We start from the raw sequence: 5674 nt of genomic DNA on the forward strand, positions 1-5674 counted from the left end.
ATTATGAATTTGTAACCAGGGAAACCCCAGAACAATAGTATCATGCAGATTATGCAACACCAAAAATCTGCAATTTTCTTGATGGTCTGGGGCGACCCGCATTACCACCTGGGTCCAAAACTGAGGTTTATTTTTAGCCAAAGGAGTAGCATCAATCCCCCTCAAAGGGATAGGCGTCTGCAGAGGTGTCATCGGAAATCCACAACGTTTAGCAAAATCCAAGTCCATTAGGTTTAGGGCTGCTCCCGAATCCACAAAAGCCTTGGCGGAAAATGTGGACAGGGAGCAGATCAGAGTAACAGCCAGAAGAAACTTAGGTTGAACACCACCAACAGAAAACGTGTGTGCAAAGCGTTTCTCTCATTTAGGACAGACAGAAATAATATGCGAGGCATCTCCACAGAAAAAACACAACTTATTACGCCTTCTGAACTCCTGACGCTGCTCTCTGGAAAAAACTCTATCACATTGCATAGGTTCAGACATTTGTTCAACAGGTGGCAACACCTCTCGTGCAGCTTTGCGTTCGCGCAAACGCCGATCAACCTGAATGGCTAATGACATAGAATCGTCAAGACCAGAGGGAACAGGAAATCCCACCATAGTATCTTTTACAGTTTCTGACAACCCCTTCCGAAAGAGAACAGCCAAGGCATTATCATTCCAGGTAGTAAGTACTGCCCACTTTCGGAATTTTTGACAGTACAATTCTGCAGAATCACGACCCTGGTTCAATGCCAGCAGGGTCTTTTCAGCCTGATCAATGGCATTAGGTTCGTCATACAACAACCCCAAGGCCTGAAAAAATGCGTTCACATTAGTCAGAATAGGATCATCTGGTTTCAAAGAAAACGCCCAATCCTGGGGATCGCCACGCAGCAAAGAGATGACAATTTTAACCTGCTGCGCGGAGCTCCCTGACGAGTTAGGCTTCAAGGCAAAAAATAATTTACAATTATTTTTGAAATTCAAAAATTTAGACCGATCCCCAAAAAATACATCAGGTGTAGGAATCTTTGGTTCAGCAGCATGTGAATGAGCAAAGTAGGCGGAAATTCCCCGCACTTCCGCAGCAAGCTGCTCCACACGATCAGACAATTGCTTTATCTCCATTGAGAGAAAAAAAAATTCCCCCTAAGGCCTCAGAGATATAGAGGAAAAAATATACACACTTTTTTTTTTATACAATTCTTTCCTGCTATTGAGTACCCTAGGATCTGCGGTATGGCGGGTGATTCTGTTATGATTGAGTCACTGTAGGAGGCAGACACAAAAATAGAAGCTACGTCCAGAAAACCAGAGAAGTTGGCAACTATCAGATTGCAGACCCCTGAACCTATCAACACAACTAGCAGTAGCCGTGGGGGGTTCCTACAATGCCCTAGACCCCTCGATCACAGCCGGAGCGCTAAATAGCCTAAAGACAGAAAAGGAAATCTAAACTGCCCCAGAGCAGACCCCAAAGTAAAAGGCAGCCCCCAACATATAATGACGGTGAAGCAAGATGAAAAAACACTCACACAGATAGAAAGATAGGCTGAGCAAACGATGGGGCCCAAGCTAGCTAAACAGAACAGGAAAGGAAGGTTGCTGTCTGCAATCTGCCAAAACCCTATCAAAGACATAAGCCAACAAGCTGATATGAAAAAGACCCTGAAGCAGCTAGGCTTCAAAAACTAAATCAGCACTCAGGTATTTTCAGAAGACAGAGCTAAAGGAATTCAGCACACCCCAGCAGGGAATGGCAGAAATCCAGAAAAACAAAGCAAAACAAAGTCTAAGCACAAATGCAAAAAGCCAAGCAGAAAACTTAGCTTTAGAGGAGCAGGAATTCAGACTGGTCTCCAAGGATCCCACAGAGAAATCACCCGCAGGGCAGAAGGGCGTCGGCAGCCTTATATCCAATCAGTAACTCCACTCAGCCAGTCATCATCATCAGACTCAGGTGTTTGATAATCAGGCTCACTACCTTTCTTTACCAGAAGAGGGAGTTCCTCGGGCCTCAGTAGTGAAGGGGAAAATGAACTCACAACAGGTCACTATGTGGTGGTAATATGTGGTCTGGACATGGTGTAGCGGTATTTGTTCCTTGTATGTGATATTATTGGTCATTTTAAAAATTGAAAAATAAATAAAAATATACCTAAATTGTATTGCATATTTTAACAAATATTTAATAGGTTACAGTAGAGTAAAGCTCGGCCAAAAGTGTCTACCCTGTTATGGTGGCGGCTTAAAAAAATCTTTTGTCCAAAGCAAAAGCTGCCGGCTATATGTGTGATCTGGTGATAGGAACTGTTAATGTGTGTCGTAGGTGAGAAGTGGAGTTTTTCCAAGAGAGAGCAGTGGGACTGTGGACAGTTTGAGGGGTGGAGTCTCAAAGGGGCCCCGAAAATTTTGCCATTATGGGGCCCCGAAATTCCTAGTGGCAGCCCTGGTCTCCGCAAGGTAAACAGACATGCTGCAGTCTAAAAAGACACACCGCATGTCCGATTTAGCGGGTGTGTCACCCGCGTAATCGGACGCATAGTGAAGACGGGATTTCCACTATGCAGGAACATCTGGCTGCTGCGGATTAAACGCTGCGGCAGAACGCAGCGTTCAATCCGAAGCAAATACTGAATGTTTCCAGACTGTGGAAACATGCCCTAATACTTAGTAGCTTCCAACTTCTGTGCACATTAAAGGGATTGTCCTTCTCTCCGGACAATTTTGTTTTAACTTAAGCTAATGTATGAGGTCCTCAAAATCATTTTTACAACTTGGTTTCCACCTCTCACATGCACAGACCATTTCTGAGGCAGTTGAGCTGCCTTTTAAATGAGCTGCAAAGCCTGGTTATGATATATGGGAACAACCAACACTACTCATCTCTTCTAGTCATTCCTAAAACCGGACCCAAAAATCCCGGTCCATTAAAATACCCTCTCAGCAACTACTTTGTTGGAACTTTCTCTCTGGGATTCACATCACCAAGGCTAGCCACCACGGGGACACATATCTCCCATCCTTACTATATTTTGCACCGTTTTGCTTTTACAGACTCTTTATCATGCATCATCAACTTCTATTTGTTTTTTGGTCATAAAATAGGCAGATGAAAAAAGAGCTAGACTTTTTTTTACAGGAGTTTTCGGGGAAGAAACTCTACTATGAAAACTCATGGTTTATGAACTACTAATGGATTTTGGAGAGTTTTTCTGCTCCAAAAACTATGAACATACCTTTTGAAAATTTTCCATTGTATTGTCAGAATAATGAGCTCACTGGAGGATTCTCAGTTAACGAATTCTGCCACTAGCAATAGACAATGTAGCCCAGACTCTGTGAGAGTCAAATGGTGTTTTCACCAAAATAAATGCATTTAAAAAAAGACTTTCCTCAAACGTGGAAAAACCCTTTATTTCACTATCCCAAAGAAATGTTCATTTTTGTGCTTTTGTTTTGTTTTCTCCCGTTTTTCCAAGAGCCATAACAATTTTTTCTTTTCTCTCAGTGTAGTAGTGTGAGGGTTTTTTTTGCGGGACACAGTGAGGTTTTGAATGATGTCATTAATTTTAATATATAACATACTGAAAATTGGGGGAACAGTTCAAGTGACGGGGGAAATATGCAAATTCTGCCATTGATTTAGTTTTACAGTGACATGGGCCTAATTTGGCCTCTGGCTGCCATGTTATCCCATTGGCACCCCATGATCACATGGAAGGGTCAATAGGGACCAAATGGATCGCAGCACAGTTTAATCTCATAGATCCAGATGGCAATTGTGACAGCAGCATTTAAAGGGCTATGAACAGGGAAGTGCATTTTTTGACAACCCCTCTCCAGCCTCCCTCTTCCCGAATATCACCAATGTGACTGCTGGGTGCTGATGAATTGTCCTTGCAGCTGGGAGTCTACTGAGGGTCTCTTTGTTTTCCATGTTAAAACACTCATGATGCATAAGCCTCCATAGTCCTTTAATTTTACAACATACTGAAATTTTACAGAATTTTTAGTGTTTCATTTAAGCAATGAGGTGATCGCAGGTATTGTAAAAAATAATAATAAAAAAAAATAAAAAAGTAAAAAATGTAAAAAATCACCCCTTTTCCCAAATCGCAAATAGCAACATCTAAAAAATAAAAAAAGCATATTTGACATCCATCGCCACATGCATAACTGTTGTAAGTTAAAAAATAGAATATAAAAAAATGCAGCCCCATACAGCTCTGTTTATTGACAAAGAAAAATGTTATGGGTCTCAAAATATGGCGACTGAAGCCATCTTTTTTGAAGTTTTTTTAAGTTGAAAAAAAAAATGCACACAGTATATGTCATAGTTCTGGATTTGAATCCTTGATACTTGACAACAGATACACCTTTTCATTGGGCGTTTAGTTCTGTTAGCTTTGTTGCTGGACAGTTTTGGGTAACAGGTGTTTTTCATTTACTCTGTCCTATCACCTTTCAGGTGCAGCTTTATATACCTTCCCCTGCTGGTGTTTCCTGCTGGTGTTCGACTTTGTTGGATTCATTCACTTTGCTGTAGTTTATGTTGGTTGCATTTGCTTTGTGTGTGCTATTCCTTTATTATTTATTCCTTAGGGAATTGCTGCTAAGAGCTGCTAAAGACATTCAGGGTAAACCCCCATTGAGGGTGGTCGCACTTGCTTTATTTTAGGTTGCCAACCTCTGCTTTCAGGCAGGGAAAGACCAGGATCAGAGTTGGGCTTTTTCCTAGTCTGAACAGGAATCTGTCAGGTTCAGGTATTTGCCCCCCGGGTTTGTACGCTACCTGTGTAAATGTGCTTTCACAGTCATAACAATATATAAATATATATATACATATAATGTAAGGATGCAGCTGGACAGGTCGTGAATGGAAGATCTGTGTCACTGAAGTGGTTAGCCTCAGTGATGTGGATCCCGGAGAGAAGGCTCCAGCAAAGTAGTTGCTAAGATGGTTTTTTAATGAACCAGTAATTTTGGGTCCGGGTATTAGGAATGGCCAAATGAGCTGGGTGGTACTGCTTGTTCCCATATATCGTAACCAGGCTTTGCAGCTCATTTAAAAGGCAGCTGAACTGCCTCAGAAACTGTCAGTATTTGCGTGAGGCGGAAAGACCTGTTGGTACTGGTCAGATCTTGTCAATACCTGACCAACCGGGTAGTGGAAGTGAATGGGTCAGATGAGACAGTACTACTAAATGGACTGTTTATTTTTATGATATATATATATATATATATATAATGCGTGTGTATGTCATAATTGTGTTTTTTTTTTTCACGGTTATCAGTTCATTGTATGGCAAAGTCATTCAAAACTGTGACTTGTCCAGCAAAAAAATACATTTTTTTTTTAGTGAAAAAGTTATTGCTCTTGGAAGAATGAAAAGAAAGAAATTAAAGCACAGAGATTAAAATTTTGAGTGGGATGGGGTTAAAGTTACACTCAGGTAAAACATGCAGTGCGAGGAGAGTTAGCAGGAACCTGACCACATTCGCCATGATTAGTTGATGTGATGCGACAGTTGCAGTCGTGAAGCCACAAGTCGCCGTGTAGACCTAGCATTCTGTTTTCCTCCCTCTCAGCTCATGTACTAAGATTTCTGAATCCTTACAGCTCCTTGGAGCTTTCCAGGGAAGATGTAACACAAATGACAAACTCCACTAAGCATCACATTGAGAT

The sequence above is a fragment of the Dendrobates tinctorius genome, unplaced genomic scaffold, assembly GCF_039654945.1.
Source record: "Dendrobates tinctorius isolate UK_male_01 unplaced genomic scaffold, ASM3965494v1 ptg000257l, whole genome shotgun sequence".
NCBI lineage: Eukaryota > Metazoa > Chordata > Amphibia > Anura > Dendrobatidae > Dendrobates > Dendrobates tinctorius.